This window comes from Protopterus annectens, chromosome 10.part0 (assembly GCF_019279795.1).
Source record: "Protopterus annectens isolate FY-2018-M chromosome 10.part0, PAN1.0, whole genome shotgun sequence".
In the NCBI taxonomy this organism is placed as follows: domain Eukaryota; kingdom Metazoa; phylum Chordata; order Ceratodontiformes; family Protopteridae; genus Protopterus; species Protopterus annectens.
This window is the reverse complement of record NC_056744.1, coordinates 475,363,382-475,380,494: the sequence shown is the minus strand read 5'-3', so window position 1 is coordinate 475,380,494 and position 17,113 is coordinate 475,363,382. Positions and strand designations below refer to the sequence as shown.

The following is a 17,113-nucleotide window of genomic DNA, read 5'->3' as shown; positions in this document are numbered from 1 at the left end:
TTCATTGATATAGGTATGCTCAAGTCTAAATAAAATATTTTCATTCTATGAATTACACCTAAATAAAATTTTCCATTCTATCAACTACTCCAATTATATAGTATAGTTTTTCAAAGGAAACACTTTCTAGTTCAGTATTAGAGTGGAAGTCATACAAGTGTATAAACTGTAGAACCAGTCTGAGTATATAAGGAATTGCTTATTACACTATAAATGTTAAATACTGGTCAACACGCATGTAATACATGGATTGTGCTGATTACTCTCCATAATAAGAGAAAAAGTAACTTTTTGTAGTCATGTCTTATTACATCCTCACATATGTAGATCACTTAATTTGCTTGTTACTGAGAGATTTATACATCAGAACCTTAGGTAGCCAGCACAGAACTGCATCAGGAACCAACAGCTTCAGAAACTGTTAACATCCTTTTTACTACCACATAGACAAAAGCACACTGTGACAGTGTAAAATGTGTTAAATTCGACAGCTGTTTGCTGATTAAAGTTGTACTTTGTTTCTGGCTGTCATCTATGTTGCCAGCGCTAGGACTGTTACAGCTCTCATGTGGTAGTGGTAAATGTGTTACAGCATTTAAAGCTATTAAGACAGTTCAGGTTATCATACACTTACTATAGGACAATTGGATCCCATGTTAAACAAGAATATTCTACCTAAAAATAATCTAATAAGTCCTATACAAATATTACCAATGGGCAGTAAATTTCCTATACAAATAATACCATAGGGCAGTATATGTCCTATACAAATAATATGATTGGGCAGTATATGTCCTATACATATAATACCATCTGGTGGGCAGTATATATACAAATAATACAACTGGGCGGTACATGTCCTACACAAACAATGTCATTGGGCGGTATATGTCCTATACAAATAATACCATTGGGTGGTATATGTCCTTTACGAATAATACCATCAGGTGGTATATGTCCTGTACAAATAATACCATCGGGTGGTATATGTCCTATACAAATAATACCATTGGGTGGTATATACCCTGTACAAATAATACCATCGGGTGGTATATGTCCTATACAGATAATACCATCGGGTGGTATATGTCCTATACAAATAATACCATCGGACGGTTTATGTCCTATACATATAATACCATCTGGTGGGCAGTATATGTCCTATACAAATAATGCCATTGGGTGGTATATGTCCTATACAAATAATACCAACGGGCTGTATATGTCCTTTACATATAATACAATCTGGTGGGAGGTATATGTCCTATACGAATAATATGATAGGACTGTATATGTCCTACACAAACAATGCCATGGAGCGGTATATGTCCTATACAAATAATACCATCGGGTGGTATATGTCCTATACGAATAATGCCATCAGGCAGTATATGTCCTATACGAATAATACCATTGGATGGTATATGTCCTGTACAAATAATACCTTCGGGCAGTATATGTCCTATACAAATAATGCCATTGGGCAGTCGGTATATGCCCTACACAAATGGTATATGCCCTACACAAATAATGCCATCGGGCGGTATATGTCCTATACAAATAATACCATCGGGCAGTATATGTCCTATACAAATAACATCATTGGGTGGTATATGTTCTATTCATATAATACCATCTGGTGGTATATGTCCTATACAAATAATACCATTGGGTGGTATATGTCCTGTACGAATAATGTCATCGGGCAGTATATGTCCTATACGAATAATACCATTGGGTGGTATATGTCCTGTACAAATAATACCTTCGGGCAGTATATGTCCTATACAAATAATATGATTGGGCGGTATATGTCCTACACAAATAATGCCATTGGGCAGTCGGTATATGCCCTACACAAATGGTATATGCCCTACACAAATAATGTCATTGGGCGGTATATGTCCTATAGAAATAATACCATTGGGCAGTATATGTCCTATACAAATATCACCATTGGGTGGTATATGTTCTATTCAAATAATACCATCTGGTGGTATATGTCCTATACAAATAATATGACTGGGTAGTATATGTCCTTTACGAATAATACCATCAGGTGGTATATGTCCTGTACAAATAATACCATCGGGTGGTATATGTCCTATACAAATAATACCATCGGGCGGTATATACCCTGTACAAATAATACCATCGGGTGGTATATGTCCTATACAGATAATACCATTGGGTGGTATATGTCCTATACAAATAATACCATCGGACGGTATATGTCCTATACGAATAATGCCATCGGGTGGTATATGCCCTGTGCAAATAATACCATCAGGCAGTACATGTCCTATACAAATAATACCATCGGGTGGTATATGTCCTATACGAATAATGCCGTCGGGCAGTATATGTCCTATACAAATAATACCATCGGGCGGTATATGTCCTATACGAATAATGCCATCGGGTGGTATATGCCCTGTACAAATAATACCATCAGGCAGTACATGTCCTATACAAATAATACCATCGGGTGGTATATGTCCTATACGAATAATGCCATCGGGCAGTATATGTCCTATACGAATAATACCATCCGGTGGTATATGTCCTGTACAAATAATACCATCGGGTGGTATATGTCCTATACAGATAATACCATCGGGTGGTATATGTCCTATACAAATAATACCATTGGGTGATATATACCCTGTACAAATAATACCATCGGGTGGTATATGTCCTATACAGATAATACCATCGGGTGGTATATGTCCTATACAAATAATACCATTGGAAGGTATATGTCCTATACATATAATACCATCTGGTGGGCAGTATATGTCCTATACAAATAATGCCATCGGGTGGTATATGTCCTATACAAACAATACCATCGGTATATGTCCTTTACATATAATAACATCTGGTGGGAGGTATATGTCCTATACAAATAATATGATAGGGCAGTATATGCCAAACACAAACAATATGATTGGGCGGTATATGTCCTACACAAATAATGCCATTGGGCAGTCGGTATATGTCCTACACAAATAATGCCATCAGGCAGTATATGTCCTATACAAATAGCACCATTGGGTGGTATATGTTCTATTCAAATAATACCATCTAGTGGGCGGTATATGTCTCTTCTTTTCTAGTCTTGCTACTTACACTTTATTTCAATATTCTGACTCATTATAATATCTGTTCATAGATTCCTTTTTGCAATAGTCAGGCTTTAATGTCTTGTGCTCTTTGATTGATTAATTAGTTTACAAATAGATCCTGATTATTTTAAACTCGGTTACTGTCACTTTGTGATCAATTCTAATCAAATGATGTTAAATTGTAGTTATTATGTATTATGTTCTATGTGGAGATTTTCTCCCCAGGCCTCAGCTGAAAAAGGACATGTGTCCAGTCAGACTTTCCTGCTAAACAAATGCAAAATAAAATACATAAAGAAATAAATAAATTCATTTTCTTTAAGTGGTAATACTTTAAGTGCAGCTAAAATTTCCCATGTATTGAAAAGACTTGTGAATAGGTTTCTGATCATAAATATTTGTTAATGTGTTCTCCTTTTACTCTTGAAGAAAATTCATTGATTCCACGCACATTATCATATTGGTTATGATTGATGAGACAATTATAATTTTCCATATTATATTATACTATATTATAGCAATAACCATCAACGTGGCTGTGTTATATTGAAGATTTACCCATGGTTGGTGTGGTTTAATTTCGAGGGCGAAACCGGAGTGATTAGACAAAGCCAACTGTGGGTAAATCTTCAATATACCACACCACAGAGTTGGTTATTGCTATTATATAACATTATTTAAGAAAAAAAATTATTTACTTTTCTTAAATAATGTCTTCATATAACAGCACTGTGGTGTTCTTCTACATTGTTTCCCGATTCTGCTGCTTTGTTGATGTACTGCGCATGCGTTTGGGACTTCCGTTCCCATGTTTACACAGTACATCAGTACTTTGGAAAGCAAGCAATGGAGATAGGAAGATCTCCATTGCTTATTTTTTTATTTATTTTTTTATTTTTGGGAAAAGAAAAGAAAGCTGTAACCTGCAGACAGTTTAGAGGTATGCAAGACAAGGAAAATACAAAGAAAATCAGTTATGTCTAAATTAAGTAGCATAGTCTGATGCAGGTTTGCTGCATCAAAAGCTGCAGTTGCACTGTTTTTAGCCCTTTGTGAGGTACTCCAGCTACAAATTCTCCCTTAGTAGCACTTGTATGATCACCTAGTAGTACTACTCTTAGACCTTCCCTCCTTTACCCTCTTAGCTCTCTTTGGCCTCTCTCACTTAGTTTCTGAAAAATATAGATGGACAGTTTGCTATGCTTTCTCCTGCCAGTCTGGTTGATATGGGCATCCTGAGACAGTGTAGCAACTGCCTCATGTACAAGGACAACCCTCTACTACTGCCACCTTGGAACACAATTTGTGAGAGATGCAAATACATTAAGATCCTAGAGTTCACAGGTTCATAGGTTCATACTAGGCTATCTGCCCTAGGGCATTTATAAGCCTAGCCAGAGTGTGTTTGGCTTTCGCCACCCATTTTAAATTTATTTTGCTATGCCCTTTTTCGTGGTTAGTATACTGTGCCTCTATCTAACAGTGACACATAAGTGATACCCGGGGTAAACCTACGATCTCCCATCCACTCATCAAGATTCCTCTTGAAGAGAGTCAAAGAGGGACTCTGCCTAACCTGGACTGGGATTTTATTCCAGAGTGAAGGGAGCCTCTGGGTTATGAATCTGTCCCTCCAGCATGTCCTATTTATTTCAGTGCTGAGGTTCAAGTCTCTCGAGCACGTAGCTTGATGGGATTTGGATTCTCTGAGGTGCAGCATGTCCATTAATTCCGGGTTGGACATGGCTTTATACGTCAGGCACATATCGCCTCTGAGCAGGTGGTATTCCACTGAGTAGAGCTTGAGTTTCTTTAACCGGGCAGCATATGGCATCTGTTTGAGTCCTTTGATCTTCTTGGTGAGGTACTTTTGGGGTTTTTACAGTTGCTTCAGGTGTCTGGTAAGGTACATCCCAAAAGGGGCATTGTACTCAATTATGGGCCTAATGAGGGATGAGTAAAGAGGCACGATGACCTCCCCTGATCTAGATGTGAATGCCTTCATGATTAGGTGGGCTATATAAAATGTTTTTCTAACCACTTTGGCCATGTGGTTGTCAAATGAGAGATTGCTATCAACTTGGGTCCCCAGGTCCCTAATTACTTCTTCTGTACTTAATGGATTATTTGTGGGCACTTTGTTTTTGCTAAAGGGGATGACTATACACTTTTTGGCGTTTAGCTTAAGGCCATGGCTCTGGCACCAGTTGTCTGTTTCTATGAGGCCCTTTTGTAGGATGCTTGTGTCGGCTGGAGAGTCGATTACAGCGCCCAGTTTGCAGTCATCTGCAAACTTGGTCAGCCACAGTCCTTCCGTGTTGGCCTGTACCTCCGAGAAATATATACCAAACAGGAGAGTTCCCAGGACTGAGCCTTGTGGGATGCCACTTGTAACTGGTTTGGAGTCTGACATGGCTCCAGCAATTCTAACCATGTGGGTTCTGTCCTTGAGCCAGTTTGCAACCCATCTAGTGACATAAGGGTTTATATTTAAGCTGGTGAGCTTATCTATAATGCCCGAGTGGAGTATTGTATCGAAGGCTTTTGCGAGGTCCAGGTAGGCTGTGTGGACCACCTTCTCCTCGTCAATGGCCTTGGTGACTGTTTCAAAGAAATCAACCAGGTTTAAGAGGCAGGATCTGCCCTTAACAAAGCCAATCTGGGCAGGATCCAGTGTCTGTAGGTCCCCAATATCTTTATTTATGAGGTCCATGATGATCCTTTCCATAGCTTTGCAGACCAAGCTAGTCAGGCTTATAGGGCAATAGTTTCCAGGATCCATTGAGGCACCAAAATTGAGGAGAGGGACCACAGTTGCTGTACGCCACTCTTTGGGTACATATCCTGTAGTAAGGCTGAGATTGAGCAATCCTCTCTCCCTTGCAAGCGAGTATATTTAGTACTGAGAAGGTTGTCAACACAAACACCACACCTCAAACACCATCCACACCTACACAACACACACCCACATATGTTGAGGTCCTTAAAAATATATCCAAACTAAAGAGACCTCCAAGGCAAAATCACACGCAAACTCCACTGTCCACCACAGCACACACCACACATAGTCCATACACCTGTGTCTCACAGCCACTAAGGCCTAAACATAAACCCAACATATTAGTCATATGAAACTCCATTGTGAGATACACAGATATGTGCCCCTCACCAGGCTGGATAAGGAAAAAAGTCCAAAGCAAAAAAACAGAGCCAGCATACAGTGTTACAGGATGTATTGTAATGAAAATTAAATCATTACAAAGTAAAAAAACAAACCGGTTTCGGCAGGAACAAACACAGCCTTCCTCAGTGTTATTTACATTCATTATGGTGAACAGAGATATATATAGACACACACTCATCATTAATCAAATTGGTTCAATCAAAGATTTTCATTTAGACCAGGTGGGAATAATCCCCCCAGTTTGATTATCCACTTTTTTTCCTTGGTGTTTAAAATGGAATGCAACCCAGTTTTGTAATGGATAAGGAAAAAGTCACGGTTAGTTGTTTGTCAGGTGCCAGAATCTGCCATATCACCCATGTACTCAAGTCTCTCAACAACAGGTACTTTTATAATTCTGGCATTGTTCATGTTGGCATGAATCACTTGAGACATACCTCCCTGGAGTACATGAAGAGAGACATGATGGAGCTCGCTGAATATGTGTCCCAGGCAGGTATATTACTAGCGTCACCTAGAATGATGCCGCAACAGAAACAGAAAATGATTGACTTTAACAATTGGCTTAATTTCTGGTGTCATTCCAAGGGGATCCATTACCTGACAGCTTGGGAAGACATGACTGACAAACCACGATGCTTTGCCAGGGATGACCTGCATCTGTCTCCCTTGGGCTCAGGCTCATGGCAAAGCCTCTTGCCTCCCCCATAGTGCCTTTTTTAGGGAAAGCTATGAGGTAAAAACTAGCAACATGAAAATTTAATCAAAACGGAAATTAAAGGTCATGCTGCTAAATGCTAAGAGTCTAAACGAAACTGCAATCATTGCAAGTATTCTTAACTCTGGAAGATGCTGACATTTGTGCAGTCACAGAAACCTGTTTCAAAGCTATGGAGAGCACCCCAGCCATACCAGGTTACTCATCCTATCATACATTCAGACCCCAAACCATGGGTAACAAAGCAAAAGGAGGTGGAGTTGCAATATATATATATATATATATATATATATATATATATATATATATATATATATACATAAAAGACATACACACATACACATCTCCAGGCTGGTTAAACAGTATGATGTACATGAGACACTCCAGGTGCAGTAAACCATTGACAGGACCCCTATTCAAATCATAGCTAGCTGAAGGCCCCCAACTTTGACTCAAGATGCCCATTCCACCTATCTGGACCTCTTTGAATCTATCAGGATTCAACTCTTTACCCTGATCCTAGGTGACTTTAACTATCCAACCATAGATTGGAATAACTACTCAGGCCAAAACACAAATACCCAGAGATTCCTTGATTTTGTCAATGAAAATGTCTTGGACCAACTGGTTGACACCCTCACAAGAGGTGAAAATATTTTGGACTTGGTATTAACCAACATGACTAACCATTGCAGTATCCCTACAGTGTCACCTTTCCTGGTAAGATCCAACAAAAATGCTGTCACTTTTGAGGTCACCATCTCCCCCAACCACCCCGTAGATAGGGTCAAACAAAAAATCTTCTCTAAAGCTGACTACAACCTCCTGAGGGAAGATATAAATGGCTTCACAGCTGCCTCCCCCTACATAGGAACTACACATATGCCCAAACCTACAACAAAGTACTATACGAGCACTTATATAGCTGCATGGAATCGGGAATACCCAACAGGACAAAATCCTCCTCCTCAAGGAAGAGTAAATCTGTCTGGTGGACATCTGCAATAAATAACCTCTATAATAAAAGAAAAACAAGCTGCTGTCCAGGACCAAGAATGAGCAGGTACCTAATTGGAAGCAATCTCTCCTTAATCTGAACAAGCAAATAAGAGCACTAGGGAAATCATCCAAAGCAAACTTCGAGTCCAAACTGGCCACATCTACTAAAGACAATCAGAAGGCTTTCTTTGCATATGTCCGCAAACTCAAGGGAAGCACCAGATCTGCTCAGAACTGGTGGTCAAAGACACACATACACAAATGCTGTAGATATAGCTAACCTGCTGGCAGACAGGTTCAATGAAAACTTCATTCCTCTTTCCCCTCCATCAGTAAATCAGGACATCCCCAGCACCTGCCCCCTCCCCTTATCTCTAGGGAGCAAGTCATAGCTGCCCTCTCAAAGGTAAAAAAATATAGCTTCCATAGGATCAGATAACATCCCAGGCTGCATCCTACATGAAGTCAGACAGGAACTTGTAGCACTATTAGGCACCCTATTCAACCAAAGCCTGAGTAATGGCTTTGTCCCAGCCAAGTGGAGGACAGCCACTGTAATCCCTTTGCACAACGGTGGAGTGTCCACTGATCCAGGAAATTATAGACCCATCAGCCTAACTAGCCTGATCTGCAAGGTCATGGACCTCATTAACAAGGACATTGGCAACTCCAAACACTTGATCCCACACAGTTTGATTTCATCAAGGGGAGGTCATGCCTGCTAAATTTGGTTGACTTCTTTGAGACAGTCACCAAACCCATGGACGAGGGGAAGATGGTGCACACCACCTACCTTGATCTGGCTAAAGCCTTCGACACTATTTCCCACTCGGGTATACTAGATAAACTCTCTCAACTAGGCATCAATCCATATGTTACCAGATGGGTAGCAAACTTGCTCACTGATAGAACCCACCTAGTCAAAATAGGGGAAGCCACCTCAAGTAATCTACTCATAATGAGTGGTGTACCTCAGGGATTGGCCTTGGGGCCCTTGTTGTTTGGGATATACATTTCTGAGGTGCACGCAAAAAAACAGTGGGCTATGGCTGACTAAGTTCGCAGGTGACTGTAAGCTGGGCATTGTCATCAATTCCCATAGTGATGTGGACATTCTCCAAGGGGGTCTCACCCAAACATATGACTGGTGCCAGAAACATGGCCTCAAACTAAATGCCAAAAATGCATAATCATCCCCTTTGGGGAGAGTGATGTCCCCACAAATTATGACATTAATAACAAGGTCCTAAGCATGCAGTCAGTCCAGAGGGATTTGGGCACTCAGGTTGATAGCAAACTGAGTTTTGACCACCATATTGCCGCCATTGTACAGAAACCTTTCTACATGGCCCACCTCATTAGTAAGGGTATCTCATCCAGGGACAAGGTGGTCATAACATCCCTGTATTCTTCTGTTATAAGACCCACTGTTGAGTACAATGCCCCTTTCAGCATGTACCTCACAAATCACATGCAGCAGCTGGAGAGACCACAGAGGTTCCTCATGAGGAGAATCCAGGGTCTTAAATACCTACTCTACATAGATAGACTAAAGGCCATGTCCCTCTATTCAGTCTCCTACAGACTCCTCAGAGGTGACCTCTGTCTGGCATATAAAGCAACCTCAGACCCTGCCTTGATAGGACTGCTGCATATCCGCAAGTCAAGCTCCACTCAAGTAACCCACATGCGCGACCTTAATCTGGTCTGTGACATCAATAAGACTTGTTGGCAGGACAGATTTGTGTCCCAGAGACTACCCCCTTCTGTGGAATAGACTCCCACTACACATCAAGCAGAGTACCTCATTAATGCTTTTTAAGCGCAACTTGGATAACTGGATGGGGAACAGAAAATACTCCCCTGTGATTCCACCTGTGTGCCTGCTGGACAGTGGGCATCGGGTACTGACTTGTCAAAACAAGGGCTAAATTCTTGGCTAGTCTTGTAAGGGCCTCAGGGCCAATAGCCTAGTAACTTCCTATGATCCTATGTTTCTTTAGTTTTGCAGAATGTACCTGTTTTTTTTGTCTGCTCTCATAAGTACCTCTAAACTGTCCAGAGGTTACAGCTTTTTTTCTTATTTTAAGAAATGTGGACTAAATAAAGGACATGGTGGGCAATGTTGCTCTATTGCATTGTCTGAAGGAAAGAAAGTCTGAAACTGAAATGCATGTAATTATTTAGTGTCTTTGTTCCTCAGTGATTTGTTGGAAAACCACAAAGTTTATGAGGAACAAAGTCACTAAATAATGACACACATTTCAGTTTCAGACTTTCTTTCCTTCACACTATTGGCATGTCTACACATACCAATAGATAAAAAAGTCTGGCTGCTCAATGATATTTTAATGGCTGGACTTTTACCATTGGTATATTCTCAACTTACAACGGGCATGCTGGTTGGGCTGACCGACCAGCGTGTTCGTTTTTGAATATTAATGGCCAGTCATTGTATATTATATTATATTATATTATATTATATTATGTTGATTATATCATATTACATTATATTATTTCTATATATGTACAAAATATTTTGATTATGCTCCAAAGCAAAGAAAAATAATGTTGCAATGACATCTGAAGGCAAGAATAGTGGTTTGAGGAGCATTACTATGAATGATCAGCAAACAGCTGAACACCTAGTGTAGAAGGCTGTGATCAGGTTAATATTTAACAAGTATAATTAGTATTACAAGATTTGGGATGGAATTCCACGTTGGAATCATGTTTGTTTCTGTTATCTTTAAGGACTACTCCAGTTAATATTTTCATCTCCGATCTTGTACACTAACTTCAATAAAGTAAGCAGTGTGATAAGGGGGATGTTGTGTCTGCAGTCATGCTTTTCCTCATATAGCAGATCACAGTTAACTGATAATTTAGTTACGCGAATTTGGGAAGAAGAGTTTATATTAAACTCTAAGGAATATTCACATCAATTTTTTTCAGAAGAGCTTTATGGATGACAATGCTACGGAGAGGTACTGTAAATGAGATAAATATGTTGAATATTTAATGCCAACTGTAGATTTTTTAAGTTTTAAAACTACAGTATCACAAGCCTCTATTGAATTTTTAGATATCACCATAACAATGTCTATAGATGGAATGCTAGACACATCTATTTATAAAAAGATGTGAAAAAGAATATGTATTTACCCAGTGATAATATGCATCTAGGTTTTATATTTAAGAATACTGTGAAGGGTCAGGTATTGAAGCTGAATAGGATAGTGATAAATGATGTATCATTTCTTGAAGAACTAGATCTTATGGAAAGAGATTTTAGGTATAAAATATATAGGATGAAGGAAATTAAATATGTAAAGGAGATGGTGACAGTTAAAAGGAATACTGGACAGGGACCATTTTTTTCTGACACTAGGAATGATATTAAACCAATGGTTACGAATAGAATGGACATAGGCTTTGGATATGTGTTTTATAATATGAGAGCTTTGGATATACTGATTGCTGTTGCCTCACAGCAAGAGGAACTTGGGTTTGATTCCTGGCTGGGGTGCCTTCTGTGCAGAGTCTGCATGTCTTCTCTGCATTCACATGGGTTTTCTCTGGGTGCTTTGGTTTCCTCCACATGCCAAGGACATGTGTCTGGAGCATTTCCCTGGGCCTGTGCTGAAAATGGGTTCTGTCCCAGTTGGACGTCCCGGTAAACAAATGTTAAATAAAATAAGTATATGTTGTCATCTTTAAAGAAGCTGGGGGACCAGTTTTTACAAGCACCCTGCTTTAGTTTCAGAAATTATTTCTATGCCAGGTATAGTCATAAAAAGGGAACCTGATCATGTTATAAATGTGGATTTTGTAAATTCATTTATAGAACTGAAAAGTTTAATCATCCTCTTTTAAATAAAGAATTCAGTCTACTCCAATATGTGAACTGTTATAGTGACAGGAAGATCATGCCTCCTGAACCTGATCGACTTCTTTGAGGCAGTCACCAAAGCCGTAGATGAGAGTAAGCTGGTTCACACAGCCTATCTTGACCTCGCCAAGGCTTCTGACACCATCCCCCATTCTGGAATTATAGCTAAACATACTAAACTAGGTATAAATCCCTACTTCACAAGATGGGTTGCCAACTGGCTCACTGACAGAACCCACACTGTAAAATTTGCAGACTCCAAATCTGACCTCAAAGTAGTGACAAGTGGAGTACTACAGGGTTCCGTCCTGGGACCTCTCCTGTTTGGTATCTACTTCTCTGAAGTACAGACTAACACAGAAGGCCTGTGGCTAATGAAGTTCGCAGATGACTGCAACTAGGAGCCACAGTCATGTCCCCAAATGATGTGGACATCCTACAGAAGGGTCTCGCTGAGACAGATGCCTGGTGTCAGAGCCATGGCCATAAGCTTAATGCCAAAAAGTGCAGTGTCATCTCCTTTGGTAAAAACTCTGTACCCACGAACTACCACATAGGCAGCAATCTACTTAACACCGAATATGTGATAAGAGACCTTGGGACGCAGGTGGATAGTAGTCTCTCCTTTGATAGTCACATCACCACAGTAATCAGGAAGTCCTTCTACATGGCACACCTCATCATAAAAGGATTCTCATCCAGGAAAAAAAGAGGTCATTGTTCCCCTCTACTCGACACTCATTAGATCCATTATAGAGTACAACGCCCCTTTGGGAATGTACCTCACAAGACATCTACAGCAGCTTGAAAGGCCACTGAAGTACCTCACAAAGAGGATTACTGGCCTCAAACAAATGCCCTACACTGACCGCCGCAAAAAACTCCAGCTTTACTCCATAGCATATTGCCTACTCTGTGGTGATCTCTGCCTAACATATAAAGCTATGTCAAACCCAGATATGTTGGACATGCTATACATAAAGAAATCCCAATCTCTCTAAGCTACATGCTCTAGGGACCTAAACCTTGTCACCACAATAAACAGGACATGTTGGAGGGATAGAATCCTGTCCCAGAGACTTCCCATACTCTGGAACAGGCTACCCATCTATGTCAAGCAAAGTTCTTCATTAGCACTCTTCAAGAAAAATCTTGATGAGTGGATGGGAAAAAAATACACCCCGGGGATCACTTCTGTGTCTCTGCTCGACAGTGGCACAGGAAAATAACTTTCTTGGGTGGCATAAGTCAGGGAACCTTGTTGGCTAGGCTTACATAGGCCCTTAGGCTGATAGCCTAGTACCCAACTATGAACCTATGAACACTTAGTACATATGGCACTATATGAGGAATGTCCAGCCTTGTATCTTGGCAAAACTAACAGAAAATTAAAATAAAGGTCATGTCAAGATCTATCAGATATTAGGGGAGGAGTAGGCACAAGTGCTTTATACAAACATTAGAGGAACAAGGGTGTTACCCATAGATTTAAGCTTGTAGTGTTAACTGCTCTTAAGCAAAATATTAGAGGGGGTGACACAGAGGGAAGATTAAAGGTGGATTTCCTTTTTTAGAGCAGACCACACACCCAGTTTAAATTAAGCTGTGTCAATTAACTCTTTTTTGAAATGCAAACATTTCAATGAAATTGTTGTATTTTTATTGGATGTTTTATAACATGTGACTGTGACCATTTGTTATTAATGAGTATTGTATGTGAAAGAAACATTTTAATGCCTGGGAATTAAATGGTGGTATGTTTTTACTATAAATTTTGGCTGCACATTTGAGAAAAAAGGGAATATGGAGCTGGAACAATAACTCTTAAGATTACAATTTCAGCCTAGTGTGTGTGTGTGTGTGTGTATTTTCTGACAACAAAGACACTGGAAGTAGTATGAGGAAAGTTAATGTTTTCGGTAAAGGTTTTGTTTTCCATGTTGAAACACTTAGCTGGCAGCAATAAAGTTCAAGCAATACTTCTTTACATAGTGGAGATGATACAAATATATATCAAATGCTGTGTGAGAAATGGCAGTAGAAGGAGGCAGATGGTCAGCTGGAAGGTACACAATGCATTCCCAGCATACCTCTAAGTGTCCAGATTTTTGCAGAATGTCCAGATTTTTTGCAGAATGTCCAGATTTTTGCTTGATGTTTTTTGCTCTGTTCCTCATAAAATTTGTGGTTTTCTGGCAAATCATTGAGGATAGAAGTAATTAAATAAGGGCAAATATTTGTGTTTCAGACTTTATATCTTATACAAAAAGCATACTAACATAAAACCTATTATTCTATCAACTTTCTAAGTTTATAAGAGCAATATTTAAAAACTGTCCCTGTTTTTGTGCTTTTGTCCCCTTATTATGTGTGGCTTTGTTCAGACTTCTTGGGCTAAGATGTTGAGAAGTATGATGAACAAAGAAATGTTATCTGAGATATGTTGGCAGAAATCTAAAGGAAAATCTTTACCAGCAAACATTCAAATGAAGCAAGGCTATAAAAAGTGAACATATATTTTAGAAACTTCACAGAAGGAAACTACTTCTGTTGCTATAAGAAAAATTGTTATACATTCTGCTCAGCCTCACTACTCTGCAGGAGAAAAGGGTGCAAAAAGAGGTGGCTGTCTTCCCAAAATAGACATGTGATAGACCACCTCCACTGGGACAATGTTCAAACAAACAAACTTTCAGGACTGTATGGGATGTCTGTGGTTGTAAACCAGAAGACTGTATACCGCAGAAACTCATCAGGTAGGTATGATTTACCTGGAGGTGTGTCTTATAACAAATGAAAGGTGTGTGTGTGTGTGTGTGTGTGTGTGTGTGTGTGTGTGTGTGTGTGTGTGTGTGTGGAGGGTGCCTTGGCAGAAAAAAATAACAAAAAAACATGGATTCTTATCTGTGGAAATTAGCAGTTTACAGAACTGTGTGTAACATAGTAGCCTTTGTGCAAATGGTTTTAATAACAGCAAACCACATCAGAAAGTTATTAAACTAGTGGTGAAAAAAGTTCTCCATTCACATTGTGACAACCCAGATAAATAAATAAATAAATAAACAAATAAACAAACAAATAAATAAATAAATACCTTCTTGTGCTTGGAGAATTTTCCCCTAGTTTAGCTAGCTCTGACTAGACCTATTTGAAGTGATGCCTGAGACACTAAATGCACTGTAATGGCTTAAACAAAAAGAACAGCTACTTAAGGACAAAAAATGCTCTTGGTTTCATGACATTGGATAACCCTTGCAGCTCTTTCTATATCACATATTTCTTGTAAAGATATACTTTTAACAAATGACCATTGGTTGAATGCCTACCTTAACTGTAAATACTGCAAATAAATGGTGTAAATAACATACGCAAGTATTGTCTCAGTTACTGTACTACATACAACTCTGTGTGTTCTTTAGTTTAATTTTCTGATGGTGCCTTGCGCCATGGTGCCTAGGTCATGGCTGAAAAGGCCCCATTGACCAGTCCACTTACCTGGTTATCAAACTAAAATAAATAAATAAATATATATGCACACATTAATTAATTTCATTAATTAATTAATTAATTAATTAATTAATTAAATCATTCATTCATAAGTAAACATCTTGGCAGACTGATGGCTCTTGGACCTCAGTCTCATAAAACTACACAGCAGATTATTAACATAGCCAAGAGACTTTGCATTTGCACCCTATAACATACCGCTAAAAATTACTAACCCTAGAATGATAGCATGGCAGACAGGAAAACAATCAATTTATGGCTGTTTTCATGGTAATACATACCTTTAGTTGTTGTGTGCCAATGGAAATGTTGTCTTTAGTCTTTGCCACCATTTCTATTTTACAATAACAAGCAGCACAAATATATTTTTCTTCTTATTCAAAGTGAAATTCAGGATATAATAGCTGTGAAAGAAACAAAGAATAAAATTTAGTAATTGTATCTGTAGCATATCTTAGACAAAACACACACACACACACACACACACACACACACACACACACACACACACACACACACACACACACTTAGTTATTACAAAAAAAATAAAATCTAAACATTGTAGCGCAGAATATAGCACAAATAATTCTCCTTATAATATGAACAATATTTTGCTCCAGCGATTTCTTTTGAACTAAGCTTAATTACATAGTTTGACTATGGCTAATTATAAATATGTAGTCAAAGTAGCTAGCAAAGGAATCCGGCAGGTGTGTGGTTCTGCATTTGTAAAGAATCACACAGTCATCTGGACCTTTAATGTAATAATTATTTTAAAAGTCATCATTTTATAGTCTGACATGATTACAATTAGGTTTCCAGTAAAATAATGTTCAGTCAAAATGTGTTCACTCTGTCTAACAAAAGCAAGCAAAAATATAAAATTTAATGGTAAGCAGAATGGCAGGGTAGTTGAACTAGCACTTCCAAATTAGACAGAAAATAACATACAGCACAAGCAGGATGCCATTGAAACTCTATATATATTTTTTTAGTTTCAGTATGTTTTCAAAATATCTTCCTTTGTCCTATTTAGGGCTTTCAGAGACAGAATAATTTGGTATACAGCTAGTGAAGGAACGTTGAGACATATTTTTCATCCTGAAATCTCATTTTTTCCCACGAGATACAAATAGGGACTGTCTTTCATACAGAGGGATAAGGGTAACCATATATGTGACTCTATGAATGAATGTGGAAGAAGGGGATTTATGATTAATATACATGAACATGAATACACACACACACACACACACACACACACACACACACACACACACACACACACACACACACACATATGCACACATGTATGTTCACACACAGACACACACACTCAGACATTTGCATGCTCACACTCAACAAACAACTGCACTGCCCATACTCACATGCATGGAAACATTCAGCCATACACCCACATGCAGGATTGAACATGCACACATACAGACATGGCATCCCCTATTTAACTCTCTTAGTATGACCTTTCAAACACACACACACACACACACACACACACACACACACACACACACACACACACACACACACACACACACACACACACACGCACTTTTTTGTGTCTAGTATATGAAGCATATGATAAGAAATCAGAATCATTATATAACATTCCAGCATTATGTGCATATTTAATGACTGTATCTTTCAAATGAATGGATTTCAGCTTT

The 17,113-nt window shown here is 38.9% G+C and overlaps 1 long non-coding RNA gene across 2 annotated transcripts in view; it reads right to left on the bottom strand.

The window, feature by feature from the left end:
• LOC122813193 overlaps positions 1-17,113 on the bottom strand; it is a 236,708-nt gene that overhangs the window by 34,364 nt on the left and 185,231 nt on the right. For both annotated transcript variants that reach the window (XR_006366647.1, XR_006366648.1), the window contains one exon: positions 15,710-15,832. This is a non-coding gene — a long non-coding RNA (uncharacterized LOC122813193). The remainder of the gene's footprint in view (positions 1-15,709; positions 15,833-17,113) is intronic.